At 43.5% G+C, this 16,519-nt stretch overlaps 1 long non-coding RNA gene across 1 annotated transcript; it reads left to right on the top strand.

Moving 5' to 3' along the window:
• The first annotated feature begins 3,457 nt into the window (after positions 1-3,457).
• On the top strand, positions 3,458-15,583 carry 4930534H03Rik (RIKEN cDNA 4930534H03 gene). Its single transcript, NR_151510.1, has 4 exons — positions 3,458-3,563; positions 6,759-6,875; positions 8,202-8,274; positions 15,219-15,583. It is a non-coding gene; the product is annotated as an RIKEN cDNA 4930534H03 gene (long non-coding RNA).
• The last annotated feature ends 936 nt before the right edge of the window (positions 15,584-16,519 follow it).

The raw sequence follows: 16,519 nt of genomic DNA, 5'->3' as shown, positions 1-16,519 counted from the left end.
TTAATCCCCAATACCCACAAGGAGAAAGGAGAGAATTGACTCCCACAAACTGTCCTCTGATATGTGTGCAATAATAATTGTGCACATGGACACATATAAACACACAGTAAGTATCATATCTTTCTTAGATACCAGATAGGGAGAGGCAGCCACTATTTGCTCCACCCCCTTCGCTCTTCCATCTCAGTGCTCTGTCTTGTCCAGAGTCCAGGCAGGACTGAGAGCATGAGAAAGAAAAAAATCAAGGGAATTATTGTGCCAGATGCTGTTTGAAGGGACCAGTATTTGGCACAAGACATCCCAAGACCAAGTTCTCAGTACAGAGGAGATCTACTTGCTCCAAAGGGACAAAGGACGGGGAATAAGAGACAAGGACAGGAGATGGAGGATGAGGAAGGAGGGGAAGGGAACATGGGAGATGGGGAAGGGATATTTGTCCCAGAGGGACAAAGGACTGCCTCTGGATAGAGAGGAGACAGGCGTGGACCATAGGCAAATGGCAGTTTATAAAGGTAAAAGGATGGGAGTCTGACTCAACCATGTCTTCTTCGTTGGTTGCTCTCCATCTTGGTTTTTTGAGGCAGGGCTTCTCACTGAATCTGGAGCTCACTAACTGAGCAAGGCTGGCTAGATGTCAAACCCAACTCATGGATCCACCCATCTCTGCCTCCCCAGAACCAGATTCAGGTGTGTAGTGCCACGCCCACTTTTTCTTACATGCGTTCAAGTCCTTGTGCTCTGGCAGCAAGCACTTTACCATGAGTGCTCTATCTCCCTGGTCTTAACGAGATGCTTTTTAAAGGCTTTCAAAGGCTCGCCATGGTGGGGGGAGCTTCCCCAATGCTAACGCACTCCCCCACTTCTCCCAGAGGCTTGTCATAAACTTCTCGGCTCCTGACCGGAAGAACAGTATGTAAGGCTCTTTACTGAGGTCACTTGACCCCACAGGAAATCCTCCTGCCTCAGAGCTAGCTATTTTCCATTGTTGCTCCTGGGAAACAGACAACCCTTGTTTACTACAAACTGACCCCCACTGAATCCTCCCATTTGGAATTCTGACCAGCTTTCCAGACAGGAAACAAACCACAGTTCCTATTCATTTATGGCCCTAAACTCAAGACGCATGTCCTCTGAATGAACTCTCCCTTCCTCCTCCCCTCTAATCTCAGGACATCCCTAGTGCCCCCAATTTTCTCAAGGGTTTCCCTACAAGAGGAAAGAATATGCCAGGACATTGTCCACTACCCCCGATGGCTCTCTATTGGCCCTCCCCCCGGTTTAAGTTTACATGGTGGGGGTTGACAATTCTGCACCAGGCTTCCCAGTTCCTGAAAGAACCTGCCTCTGGCTGGCATCCCACCATAAACACATTCTGAAATCTGAAGATACTTAGCACTTTGTGTTCACAGCTCTGAGACTTCCCATAAAATTTCAAGGCACCATAAAAAAATCCCCACTGGATATCCAGTTAAATTTGAGGCCCACAACATCTTCCACATGTGCTTTGGGTCCTCCACGGGCCTGTCTCCAGACTTCTCACGGTGAGAAACACCAGAGCTGTGTCTGTTGGCTGAGTCCAACTTCCAGGTTGCTGGGATAAGACCTTTGAAATGATTTGAATCGCAGTTCTTTTTGTAATGGTTACACAGATGCTGTTGGCCTACCCACATGCTATGAGTGCGCTCCAGATAACTGAACATTCCAAGGCTGGGCAATTAAGGAACCCAAAGAGAGTTACAATAGATTTGTAGAAATAACTTTTGAGGATCTGAAAACATATCAAATGAGAAAGGAATAATTAATTAGGACAGAAGAGCTTCTGATACTTAAAAGCCCAGCTGTTCAGGAAGGGGTTTAATCTCTCAGGATCATCCCAAAGTCTGCTTTATGGAAGCCAGTTTGGGACTTGGTAATATTCATTCACTTGTTCATTCATTCGTTTGTTCATTCGTTTATTGAGTTCCTGGTAGGCTTCAGGCTCCCTGATCAAAGTGGTGTTGCTACCAGGACCTCAAAGTAAATCCCAGATAATGGGGAAAGCCACCAGCAGAGTTCATCTGCCACCCATGGATCCCACCCATGCACGTTCCAGATAACCTGTGAGAAGTGAGGGTTCAAGATCAGACGTGGGAGAAGGGAGCAGTTAGCCAGCTAGTCTCTAGGGTCCTTTCTAGTCTCTCAAGCCTCCAACTCTGCTCTGGAGAGCTCCTGAGGCATGCTGTCCTGCTGGCCATATGCACAAAAGAGAAAGAGAGATTGACAGAAGTTCATTTCAAACAAGGAACAGAACCAAAAGAGGACAGAGCCTAAAATACAAGGACAGCCAGCCGTGAGGATTTCCTCAAATCACAGATTTCCTTATGGTGCCGGAGACAGCTCATGTAGCTAGTTAGGGATTTGGAAATGTGTGTGCTTAATGTGTTTGCACTAAGTGCAAAATAAGGGATGAGATTTGGAAAATATGTCCAACAAAGCTGGGACCTTTGCTAGATCCTCGCTGTGACTGCAGAAGTAAGGAAGTTTAAGGAAGGTGCAGAATTCACACACACACACACACAAAAGCACTCCCAAACTGTAACCAATATATAAGAAATAGTGAGGGCCATAACCAGCAAAATGGAACTACTAGTGGGGTGGGGGGGGAGGGAGGGGCTCCTGGGATTGGAGAAGAGCAGGATGGGAGAGTTCATACAGAGGACATGTGTTCTGAGTTTATGACTGACAACTTGAGTTCAATCCCCAGAATCCACCCGGTAGAAGAAGAGAACTGACTCCAAACAAGTTGTCCTTTGACCTCCAATGTGCTCATCCATATGTACATACACAGAAAAATACACATATAAATATATATGTATATACACAGTATACACATACATATATATGTACATGGATATATGTGTATGTGTGTATTTGTGTGTGTGTGTGTGTGTGTGTGTGTGTGTGTGTGTGTGTGTGTGCGTGTGGGTACAAAGGCATAGTTTGTTTTTTTTTTTTTTTGCGACAGAGTTTCTCTTTTACAATCCTAGCTGTCTTGAGATTTGCTTTGTAGACCAGGCTGACCTCAAACTCACAGATATCCACCTGCCTCTGCCTCCTGAGGTCTGGGGTTGAAGGTATGCACCACTACAGCCTAGCCAAATATAATTTTTTTAACTTTAAAAAAAGGGGAGGATGAAGACAGAAGACTCATCACCGCTGTGATATAAACCTGCTGGGTTACCCTCAAGGGAAGCCGTTGTAGTGAGAGTCCTCAGCAAGGAAGGTACTGTCCTGTAATCCTGCACCAGCAAGTTGACCAAGAGGAAAAACCAGTTGACACATGGGAAAATTCTGGAGCTAGCACATCATATTTATACTGTTGCCATGACAAAGCACCACAACTTTAGTGGCTAAATTAGAACAATCTATAGGGCTGTTCTAGAACTCTCTTTGTAGATCAGACTGGCCTCGAACTCACAGATATTCTCCAGTCTCCACCTCCTGTGGTCTGGTAGGGCCTCCTGCAGCTAAGTCAAAGGTGTTAATTAGTTAATAGCTGGGCTCCTTTCTGGAAGTTGTATGGGGTAAGGAGCTCCCTCTGCCTGTTTACAAATTCAGGTACTCATAGCTGTGGGACTGAGACCCTCATTGTCTCCCCACTCGTGTGTGTGTGTGTGTGTGTGTGTGTGTGTGTGTGTGTGTGTGTGTGTGTGTGTCTGTGTGTGTGTGTGTGTGTGTGTGTGTCTGTGTGTGTCTGTGTGTCTGTGTGTGTCTGTGTCTGTGTGTGTCTGTGTGTGTCTGTGTCTGTGTGTCTGTGTGTGTGTGTGTCTGTGTCTGTGTGTGTCTGTGTGTGTGTCTGTGTCTGTGTGTGTCTCTGTGTATGTGTCTGTGTGTGTGTGCAAGTGTTTGCATACCACAGCATGCATATGGCTGTCAGAGGACAATTTGCAACCAGCCACCACCTGTTCTCTCCTTCCACTATGTGAGTGCCAGAAATCAAACTCAGTCATTCATCTTAGCAGCAAGCACCATCATTGATGAGCCACCTTGCAAGGTCTCTCACTAGGACTTGGAGCTCACTGGTTAGGCTAGGCAGGCTGGCCAGCAAGCCCTAGGGATCATACTGCTTCTATCTCCCTGGTGCTGGGATTCCAGAGGCACGCTGCCATACTCAGGTTTATATAGGTACAGAGGATAGAACACAAGCCCTCAAGCTTGCACAGCAGGTACGTTACTGACTGAGCCACCGTCTGGGCCCAGAGGTCCTTGTTTTCTTGTTGGCTGTCTCTTAAGACAACTCTTAGCTTCAACTCTAGCTTCCTTGTTGGAGTGGGTGAATGTCTCAGAAGTGAGTCTCGCTCTTGGGGAAATAGATTAGTTACCAAGTCAACAGGTTGCTATAGAGTGATGCCCTTAGAGAATAAGGTCATAGCGTCTGCTCAGGCATTCTGTCATAAAAATCAAAAACCCAGACAGGGTTTATAATTCCAAATTTACAATTTACAAATTCCAAAGAATAAGATACGGCATATGCTTATGCTGACTGAGGTAGAGGTTTTTAGCCAGTCCCCTGGCCTCTAGGAAGTGCAGAAAAGGGTACATGATTCTCACCAGAGAAGCCCAAAGGAGAGGAACTGGCTGATGCCTATGACAAACAGCAAAGTCAGAACAATTCATGCTCTGAGTTTAGTGGAACCAAGTGCCATATGACCTGCAGACTCAATGTCTTCATAGAAGACAACCTAGCCAGAGCCTTGCCAAGACTCCCACCCAAAAAGCCTGCTTCTGAGAATGTGGTGGTTTGAATATGCTTGGCTCAGGGAGTGTTTGGCCTTGTTGGAGGAAGTATGTCACTGTGGAGATGGGCTTTGAAGCTCTGCCTAGTGTGGAAGAGTCAGTCTTCTCCTAACAGCCTTCAAATGAAGATGCAGAACTCTCAGCTCCTTCTGCACCATGCCTGCCTGGAAACTGCCATGCTCTCGCCTTGATCATAATGGACTGAACCTCTGAACCTGTAAGCCAGCCCCAATTAAATGTTGTCCTTATAAGAGTTGCCTTGGTCATGGTTTCTGTTCACAGCAGTAAAACCCTGAGACACAGAGTTTAGACTATTTTGGCGGAAATTTCCTAGGCCATGTGGTAGGAACCCTGGAGTAAGGGTAAGGGCAGAAGATAATAGGGCCACAGAAAAGAATCTTACCCTCATCAGGAAGGTTTGCAATGTGTGTGGTCTCTGACAGGAAGAAAGCTTCCTAAGAGTCCGCAAAGCCCCCTAATATGTTTCGTCTGTTGTCAGACTTGAGCTGAGAGTTGCCAACTGCGTCTCCATTTAGTAAGAGCACATGAGAAAACACCCCAGGGGGAAAGGATGAGGCATGAAGGGAAACAAAGGCAGACCAGGTGGGACTCAGTAAAACAATTGCAGAAGAGACCAGAATTACTTGACTGTACCAAACCATAACCATCCAGGAAGCAAAAGAAAGCCACCTAACGTAGAATAAAGTCTTCAAAACTAGACAAAGAAGGCAGAACTTGCTGCCGTGTATGATAAACAACATTAAAGTTTCTATAATGAGCCATCGGCACATCCTAGTCCATTCTCCACCACTAAAACTTGAGGCCAGGTAACTAACTTATAAACAAAAGAGGTTTATCTAGCCCATCAGTCTTGAGGCAGAAAGTCCAAACAGCACAGCTCAGGTTCTGGTGAGAACTGTGTGACAGGTGGCATCATCGTGGAAACACATTCTAGAGGATCACCTACTGAACCAGGAAACCAGCGAGCTATCTTTTTTAGAGCAACCTTCTCCTAAGAACTCACCAGGGCCCCATGAATGCCCTGGGTACCTCCTAAGCATCCACCAGCTCTCAGACGGCACTAAGGACCAAGGCTCCAAAATCTATGACAGATGACATCCAAACCAGAGTGGCACATAAAGGCCTTGGCATTTGTTTAAAGAAAAGTGTGGCTGGCGAGATGGCTTAGCGGGTAAGACCACTGACAGCTCTAGCCAAAGGTCCAGAGTTCAAATCCCAGCAACCACATGGTGGCTCACAACCATCTGTAACGAGATCTGATGCCCTCTGCACTCTCCTGGTGCATCTCAAGTCAGCTACAGTATATTTATGTATAATAAAAATAAATCTTTGGGCAAGTGCAACCAGGGACTGAGCCAGAGAAGTTGACCGAAGCAAGCAGAGATCCTAAAAATTAAATTCCCAACAACCACATGAAGGCTCACAACCATCTGTACAGCTACAGTGTACTCACCACATACATAAAATAAATAAATCAATCTTTTTTTTAAGAGCAATTTAGACCCCTTCTCTGTTGTTCTTCTTTGGAAGGAAGAAAGGGAGGGAGGAAGGAAGGCAGGGAGGGAGGGAAGGAGGGAGGGAGGGAGGGAGGGAGGCAGGCAGGGAGGGAGGGAGGGAGGGAGGGAGGGAGGGAGGGAGGGAGGGAGGGAGGCAGGCAGGCAGGCAGGCAGGGAGGGAGGGAGGGAGGGAGGGAGGGAGGGAGGGAGGAAGGAAGGAAGGAAGGAAGGAAGGAAGGAAGGAAGGAAGGAAGGAAGGAAGGAAGGAAGAAAAGAAGCAAAATGGGTTAGGAAAGAGTAGCCAGGTTGATTTGTGATTTGTCTCTCTGGGGAACTGTGATTTAACAGGTAGAGGGCATGCATGAGTCTGCAAAATAGAATTTAACTGGCTCTTCAGAAGTATGAATTTGAACTTCATGTTTGCACTTATATACCCAGATTGTTTTTTTTTTTAATTCCTAACAGCCTGAAAACATTCATATGAACCACACAGTCCAGAAGAAGAAAAACAACATAAGAAGTTATGGATTCTTGGAATCTATATGGATTCTATGGTAGTTTGAGTACCTAAAATATAGACAGGTAATATTCTGGTTTTATCATTTACTACCAGAGAAGATAACCAGTCTACTCTCTTTCCCTTTCCCTCCCAAGTGCTAGGATTAAAGGTGTGCACCACCACCACCCAACGGCACACTGTATCTTAGTAATTCCATAGATGGTGGTTTAAGAGACAAGGTCTCATACAGTCCCAACTGACCTTAAACTCAGTGTGTAGCCAGGCCTATGATCCTCCTGTGTCTCTCTCTCTCAAGTGTGGAGACTACAAGCATGTACTACCATGCCTGCCTTTTCTTTCATTTCTGGGTATTTTGTTCAAGCATCATTCTGCTCTTAGGTGTAGCCAGCAACTTGGAGTAGCATAAAGTCTGACTCATGGTACATCCAAGGGAACTCCAACCCCTCCCACCTCCCACCAACCCCCTCCTAACTTTCCCCCTCCTTTCTTTCCTTCTATCACAGGCCAGAACCTCAGTGATGGTTTTTCAGACCAAGGTCAGCCCTAGTTATTTGCCTTGGAAAGGTTTTGTTTTTGTTTTTGTTTTTGTTTTTGTTTTTGTTTTTGTTTTTGTTTTTTTAAAAAAGAGGTCTGGGGCTGGTGAGATGGCTCAGCAGGTAAGAGTACCTGACTGCTCTTCTAAAGGTCCTGAGTTCAAATCCCAGCAACCACATGGTGGCTCACAACCATCCATAAGGAGATCTGACTCCCTCTTCTGGAGTGTCTGAAGACAGCTACAGTGTACTTACATATAATAAATAAGTACATCTTTTTTTAAAAAAAGAGGTCTGTGAAACACATATAAATGCTTGGACACTGTGTTAAGTGACCCAGTATCAACCACAAATTGTCTCCCTCAGAGAATGGTCAGCCCTGGCCAGCAGTCCAGACACCTTTTCTCTTAGAAGACACTTGTCCTGAGAGCACCTGGTGCTTTCTCATAAATTGTCTTGTATCAGAAGTGCCTCAAGACATTGAACCCAAACAGAGAGCTTCAAGTCTTCAATACAACCTCCCTGAAGATTTAGTTCCCAAGCCAACCTCCTCAACAACCTTCAAGTTCTTTGAAGCATGCATCTAGTGGTTGATTTTCACCAAGCTAAACTGGTGCATAGTAGGCTTTCTAGAATGGCCCATTCTAGGAGCTGTCCCTCATAATGAAGTCTGCTTGAAATGCCTCCTCACTATGTTAGATGGTGGATGTAGTAGCGATCACCACTACCATCAAATAATTACATCAAATAAAGTCCACTTACATAATTCTAACCATAGGGTGCATATAACTTTGTATTTGGCTTTTTCTGTTTTCATTATATTCAAGCTTTGAACCTATATGTTCTTCTGTTTAGATTCTCTGACACAGGATTAGACATATCTCCAGGATGGTTCCGATCTCCAACAGCTATGCAGCAATTCTACCAGGTGGTTCACTTGTTTGGACATTGAATAAATATGTATTGCTCTTATAGCCCCTGTGCTAGGATTTGGGAATACATCAGCTCACAGACTGCAGCCCTGACTTCTAGAAGGTATTAGAAGAGACCAAATATATCACTACATCCTATGAGGAGAGCTGCACTCAGACTGTAGCAGACACAGCCAGACAGATGGGAATGGACAATCAGGAGAAGTTAAGAGGACTTCCTTAAAGATGGAATCAGTAGAGTTTGGGGAGTCGGGGACGGGGGGCAAGAATGATCATGTCAGACAAAAAGAAACCCTGCATGCAGAGACATCACCTGGCTTTGAAAAGTTCCAGATGAGCTCTTCAAAACAGAAAAAAATAAATAAATAACGAGGAGGAAGTAAGAAAAAGATGAGAGCCATGTCACGTCATGTATGATGCTGGAGGTTAGCAATTACTATCTGCAGAAGACCAGACAGTAAACCTTATAGGCAGCGCCAGCCATATGGTGTCTGCCTACAGGACTTGCATTCTGCCATTGTAGCACAAAAACAGCCCTCACAGACAATATATACATGAATGGGTGTGGCTGTTATGACAACAATGCATTATTTAAGGCACTTAAGCTTCATGTAATTTTCACGTATCATAAAAGATTCTTTTGATTTTTTTTAACCCTTGAAAAATTTAAAACACATGGAGTCATTTAAAAAAATAAAAAAATAAATGAAAAAGACAGCAGGCAGAATTGGGCCAACAAACTAAAGTTTGTAGACTTCTGCTCTGGGCTGTTAATTCCCAAGCCTGCTGCAGGTTAGGATCACCTGGAGTTTGCCTTAACCCTCCTATGCCAAGCTTACAGTGGACAAAAGCACACAGTGGTGTCTGGCCAGGGGAGCCAGGCGGCTCCTCGTTTTAAAATACCAGACGACTGAAGGCTAGGATTTCGAACTCTGGAAACCATCAGTCTAGGCAAAAGGAGGCACTGAAGGGATTCATGACTTTAATAGAAAAATAGCACACATATTTGGATTTTAAAGAGAACCCTCTGAAATGATGGGAAGAAGCTATGCAACAGATAGGAAAGAATATTCATTGTATATATTGCTCAGCAAGAGAGCAGACTATGAGTTATATATTGTGATTCCATATGTGCACACAGATATACATATAGTTAACAATAACAACTGGGGGAGAAAAGGGCATCAATTTGAGAGTGACGGAGAATACAGAAGAGATTAAAGGGGTCTCATGGGGGACCAGAGGTAGGAAAGGCAAGGGAGAAAGGAATGGAATTATATTTGAATTAAAATGTAAGAAATTTTAAAATACATAAATAAATTGTTTTAGAAAAGTAGCAATTGAAAGGGAAAGATTTAGAAAGCAATAATAAAAGATAAACTTTATTCCTAAGTGGTAAAAGTATAAGTAATATTTTTTTTCTCTTTTGTTATTTATTTTTATCTTGCAAAAAAAGATATTTTTTTTCTCCCAGTGTTACATATTAGATCAGGGCCTTGCACATGAAGCACTCTTAACACTGAGCCATACTCTCAGCCCTTGATGTCTAGAGACAGGATCTTAGTGAGCCTTGAACTCACTTACTGGTCCTGTCTGATGTACAACTTTCAATCCTCTGCCTCCTAAAGAGCCTAGTTACAGCTGACTGTCCTATTTACCCATGTTTCTTTAAAAATATATATTCAGAAGAAAGCAAAATGGTTCTATAAACATAAACATTTTTTTAAAAATTAGAAGCCAGAGAGAAAAAAAGCAGGGCAGTATCAGGAACTAGAGAAGATGTGAGAGAGATACAGAGGGTCAGGAAATCAAACAGAAATACATTGCACCTCAGCTCTCTTACACATTTATACAGCCCTTATTCTGTACACCCCAATAAAGAGAGCTGTTTCACTGAAAACTGTCTGTGGAGAAGGTTATTTCTCCCAAACTTACAGCGGCCAAGAAGCCACGATCCTGCAAACCCACCCACCCAGCTACACTTCAATCCTTTCAGTTCAGCCCTGTGAGGCTCAGTGCCTGGATATCCTGAGGGCAGAAACAGATCTGGGCAGTGCCGCCAGTCTAGTTTGAATTTTTAAAGTGTCCCAGGGTGTCTTTTTCTGTTCACACTCCTGGGGCTCGCAGGAGTGCAGCAGCAATTTAGAGTTTGCTCTAAATTGTTGAACTCTGCCTTGTGTGGGTTGACTTTGACCCAAATCTGAAACTCGCAGAAGAGGCCAAATGCTGGATCCCACGCCGATCTCCAGCGCCTCCCCCACGCCCCTTCCACACCTGATTCCACCTCCTGAACCGCAACTTTTTTTCTGTTTCTGAACTCAGTAAGTAAGAGGAAAAAAAAAAAAAAAAAAAAAACAGATGTTTAACCATCACTCCCGCCCTTTGACAGTGCTCTCCGAAAGTCTGGAAAGGATGAACCAGTTGAAATGACACTTGGTTAAGACAAGGGCGAAGGGGGCTTTAGAGCATTGGGATTTTTAGGACAGTTGATGTTGTAAGCTGCAACACATTATATTTTGGCTGTTACAAATATAGAAGGCAGCTGGGGAAAGGTCCCTTGGAGTGGAGAAGTTATGGATTGGGTGTGAGGTATGCAAGCGAGCCATACAGGTGAGAACTGAGGAATGCTGGGAGATCCCGGTAGCCAGGTCACGCAGATACATTAAGTAGGCACTGGTGGCCAGGTCACGCTGATACGTTAAGTAGGCACTCAGCCATTTGCCCTGGGTTGGAGACATAATAACATTATGCATGCCTATAGTCTCCACAAGCTATGTTAAACAAGCATAGGCCTGTAGCTCCACAGCTAATCTATCATTGATCTCCTAAATAAGAATCTTCCACGTTTGCTGTTATTGGTCGTGGACTTACCCTGGTGAGACTGAAACCACCATTTTCTCTTCACACTTGTGTGTTTCCACTGTCTTGGTCCTTCCTTCAAATACCACTGTCCAGTCAGGGGTGAAGTTCAGGGTTCTGGGAAGATCATCTTGGTTTCACTACTTGTAAGGAAAAGGATTTGACTACATTTTAATTAGTTTCCTTGATAATTGTGTTTGCATGCAACCTACTGATGTTTTAAGATTTCCTTAAAAGTAGAACTTTTAGATCTGAAATAGTTTAGGTCAAATTAACTGAATATCAGTATCTTTGAGAGAACATACGAGTCAGAATAAATAACTTAGTTTGCCATAAATGATTTTGACAACAATAACAATCACTCCTCATTCCACACCACAAACGTGTAGCAGGTCAGTAAGGAAATTCTGTTTAGCATTCTGAACAAGAGCCCCACCTGACAGATATTCCATCTTAACCCAATTCGTCCACAAGCCCCAGGGCACAAGTATAGGACACTGTGAAGCACTTGTTACTTGATAAATGTTTCACCAAGGAGTAACACCCAACATTTCAACTCCAAATGGTCAATAAATGTGACACCATTTGTGTCAAAATTCCAATAGCGTATTTGATAGAAATGAAAGCTAATTTTAAAGTTAATCTGTGAAAAATATCCAAGAGTCAAAATGTTTTTTTTAGAAAAAGAAGAGACTCCATATAAAACACATTATAAAGTCACAATCATTGGAATAACATATCCAACATGGTGGTGGATGTTTATAACCCCAGCTCTCAGGAGGTTGAGGCAGGAAGACTGTTCAAGATGAAAGCTGTCTTCTGGAATGTTACTCAGAACACATCTGCATCCTAATGTCCTTTCCTGAGGACATCAGACAAACTGGATTGATACCCCATCTCCCAGAATAGTCACATCCTAAAACACCAGGAGTCGGAACTTCCAACTTAGGAATTTATCAGGACAGTATTCAGCCCATTTAGGAACTGAAATGTATTATCTAAGTAAATATCAACAGAATAAGCCTTGAGCATAATAGAATAAGATTTATGTAACAAATACGTCAGGGTATTTTGTGTGTGTGTGTGTGTGTGATACATTTTATCCTCTTAACTGTAACTTTTATTTGTTCTACAGAAACTATTTATGGAATTCCTTTGGAACAAACAGTTCCGAGGCAAAGCTAAAATCAAACATAGTTTTATATATTTCTCTGAAATGTATCTGCTATGTATGTCTAAGTAAAAAGAGACTAATACCTAGTTAGTTTAGCAATCTTGTTAGCAATCAGCATTAGCAAACCCAGATCAATTCTTTCTTCACCCATCCTTTTTAAAATTATGCCCAGTAAAGAAAATAGGTTTTGTAGCTGTCCGGCAGCCATGGATGAACTGGGTACCTGAAAGGGAGGCTGGAAATGAAAAGGGACGGGCAGGCGAGAGAGGGATGAAGTCAAGACAAAGGTTTCTGATCAAGGCTCAAAGTTTACTATTTAGCACTGTATTTATATAGGGAGAGCCCACAGACCCATCCTTTGTTTCAAATGGATTATGTTGCTTTGTTTCAGCTGGATTATGTTGCAATGCAAGCTCTATAGGCAGCCTGTTCCTGTAGGAAACTGCAGGTGCAGCAAGGCAGAAGACTCCACCTAAGTCAGGCGAAGGCCAACTGTGGCAAACACTTAAGGTCTATTTAGCCTGCTCAAGGCTAGGGGAAGGGCACAACGTTCTCCCGACATAAGGCATATATAATAGGTGTCATAACTATTATCTTAGTCTTAGTGAATGGGCTACAAGGATGGATGAAGCATCTGACACCCGATCATTCTCACACGACCTCCCAAACAGAGCCACTGTTAAGGACCACCAGATAGATCTTAGTTAGATCCAGGCTAAACGACTGCCCATCACTTGACACTTGAAGTTCATGAACTCTGTGGCAGACAACGAAATGATTCAATGAGTAAAGGCACACGCCACCAAGCCTGACCACCTGAGTTCGGTCCCCAGGAGCCACATGCAGGAAAAAGAGAAGCAACATCCACAGGTCATCCCCTGACCTACACACACACACTGTGGCACACTGTGGCATGCCTTCACTGCTGGGCATACATAACTAAGTGAATAAATAAGTGTAAAAAAATAAAAAATAAAAATAAAAAAAGGAAGAAATGTACGAGCACTCAGCTCTGTGCTCATGTGTGTTTGCCATCCCCTGTTGATCCTGAGATTTGAGAGAGCAAAGCCACTTCCACAATTTTGAGCCAAATCTGAAGCAAGTTTTAATTAAACACTAACCAGGATGGATTGTGGTCAGGTCCATTCTCCGGAATCTCACCAAGTGGTAGCAACGAGTCACATACTATAGGAGCTTTTTAAGGACAAAACCACACACCCTTTGTATTTCCCTTTAGGCAGACGCTCCTACTTTGTATAAGAAAGCAGGCTGGGAAGTGGAGAGATGGCTAAGCAGTTAGGGGAGCTGGATGCTCTTCCAGGGGTCCTGAGTTCAATTCCCAGCAACCACATGGTGGCTCACAACCATCTATAACAGGATCTGATGCCCTCTTCTGACATGCAGGTGTACATGCAGATAGAGCACTTATATACATTAAATAAATAAATCTTAAGAAAAAGAAATAGAAAGCAAGCTGAGCAAACTATGGGGAATGACCCAGGAAGCAGCATTTCTCCTTGGCTGCTTCATTTCCTATCTCCAAGTTTCTGTTCTGCCTTCGTTCCTGTCTTGGCTTCCCTCATTAATATCCTGTGATCAGGATGTGTAAAACAAAACTCCTTCTTCCCCAAAACTTGGACAGTATTTTATCACAGCAAACCAATAGACTACCCAATCCAGTTCAATGAGTAACTTGTGATTACACTTTTTATAATTTAGACTAGGGTTCAATGATAATGTGCCTGTTTATTGTGAACAGGCCTTGTGTTTGATCTCAGAGTTGGGGGAAATTTTCTTTGAAGTTCCATCATACACTGCTTGAAGTCATCTCATGTCTGATAGTCAGTGGTTTGCAAAGCACTTTTCTGTGGAGAAAGGCCTTGGTGAGAGTGACATTCGGAGGCATGTGGACCGCTCTTCCAGCTTTAAGAGCATCAGATTTTACAGCCAATATGGTTGTACTTCCTCTGCTACATTAAAACCAGTAGGTGTTAGAGGAAATAAGAATCTAGGTCTCCTAAATAGGCTTGGTTCTCTAGTGTTGAGAACTCAGGAAACGTTACCATCCTGCAAGGTTTCAAGTACTCTTTAAAGGCGGCAGATGAACAGTAAGTAAATAACTCACTATTTTCTGAAATCAGTGGCTGAACCCATACAGATCTAAGTGGTTGTGTTTAGGGATTTATTGAATTTTCTCTCAAAAACGAAAATCATGCATGGTAATGTAGATTTGCGATTCAAAAAAAAAAAAAAGCTGTTAGGTGGAACTGGACATTGTGAAACTCCATCTTGTGCAAGAAAGCAAGAAGTTGTGAGAAACCCCAGGGTCTTGCAAGAGGCCTAACAAAAATCTGCCCTCCCAGCCCCCAGCTCTTTTTGAAAAACACACATCGTGTAATGGAAACGTAAAACCTTCGAAATTCTGTTTTTGTTGCTTTGTTTGATATCTCTTATTTTAATTTAGATGCTGATTAATATACTCCCTGTATTAAAAAAGTATAATTGACCAAAAGTATTAAAGAAGAAACTATCGTAAATGGGACATCATCAGATGACAGAGACTGATTATTATAAAGGCTGGATACCAAATATTATGAAATATTCACAAGAACAGATGCTGCCCTTGGAAACAGCTCATCAGGGAGCACGTGGCTATAAATACATATGGTGTAGGCTCTCTCACACACGTACCACCTCAGCGGTTTATACTGAGATAAATGATTCAAGATGGCGTAAGCAGATCACAGAAATGCAACAAACACGCCAAAGGAACTGGATTGTTACCATAAAAAAATAATAATAATAAGATGAGAGTGGCAAAATCCCCAAAGCAGAAAACTCAATAGGTGTTGGCAAAAGGTCAAAGTGCAAGATGTAACTAGCCTATCTCTCATGTTTCTCCTACAGACATACTCTCCAGCAGCAGTCTGGACTTTTACGTCTGACTCCGAACAGCATGTGCCTCTGTAGGGACCATCACTCGGGACCATTGCCAGCAGACAGCTTCGTAAAACTTCTCTTGCAGAACTCCCTCCGAGTCAGATAGGCACCTCGTGGGAAAGCGTGTTGCTACACTTTCTAATCACTTCTACATTCTCAAGATGTACAGTGCCCAAAATCAACAGGACCAGCTCCAAATGGAAACAGATTGCTTGGCCTGAGACTGAATGTTTAGCAGGAGACAGGCAGCCCTGCTGTGCTTTCAGAGGGGTCTGGGAGGGGAGAAGGGGCCCCTCGTGGGAAAGTTGTAGAATAAGAAGGGGATCTGCTACTGCTACGGCTTACTCTCTCTGCCTTCCAGAAATTCAAAGTCGGACTCAGATATTAAAGTCTCTAAGAAAAGAGTCAAGAAAGGGGGCCTGGTGTTGGCCATGGTTTTGCATGCCTTTAATCCCGGCAGTTGCAAGGCAGAGACAGGTAGATCTCTGTGAGATTGATGCTTACTCAATCAATAAGGAATTCCAGGACAGCCAGAGCTATGTAGAAAGAAAGACTCTGTCTCAAAAAGAGGGGGTGGAAGGAGACAGGAAGGAAGGAAAGAAAGAAAGACAGGGAGGGAGGGAGGAAGAGAGGGGGGAAGAAAGAGAAAGAGAGAAAGTAAAAAGAAAGAAAGGGCCTCTTTTTAATTTGGTTTAACAAAACTTTTCTCAAGCTGGCCTGGCTGTAAAGCCTATTACTCACATAACAATTTACTGTGTCATCCTATATAGTGTGTTAGGGGGTAGAGTATGGTAGCCAGCCTCTCAGATGGCCCAAGCAACCCTTCCCTCCTGAGATACCCAGCCTTGCATCCTCATTGATAGAGTATGAATGTTGAGACTAGACCTTTAAAGACACTGGAGGTTCCACCTTGCACCCTCTTGACTGGTCGTCCTTTACAAAGGCAGCTGCCCTGTCATGAGGACACAGGATGCCCGTGGCAAGCCTCACACAGAGAGGAACTGAGGAAGCACATTCGCCATCCTGGAATCAGACCATCCAGCCCTAATGGCACCTTCAGATGAGCACAACCCCAACGTATACCTCTTAGACTATGATTTCATGAGATATCCCGAGTCAGAATGACCCAACCAAATCAAACCACAGAGATGATGTGACAGCATAACATTTTATTATTGTTCAAGCCACTAAGTTTGGGGCCAATTTGTTGTGTAGAGAGATACCAAGTCTAAGACTACTGACCTAAAGCACTTGCTATTAGTCACTTT

This window comes from Mus musculus, chromosome 10 (genome assembly GCF_000001635.26).
Source record: "Mus musculus strain C57BL/6J chromosome 10, GRCm38.p6 C57BL/6J".
NCBI classification, from domain to species: domain Eukaryota; kingdom Metazoa; phylum Chordata; class Mammalia; order Rodentia; family Muridae; genus Mus; species Mus musculus.
Note: the sequence above shows the minus strand (reverse complement) of the source record. Positions and strands in the feature narration are given on the sequence as shown.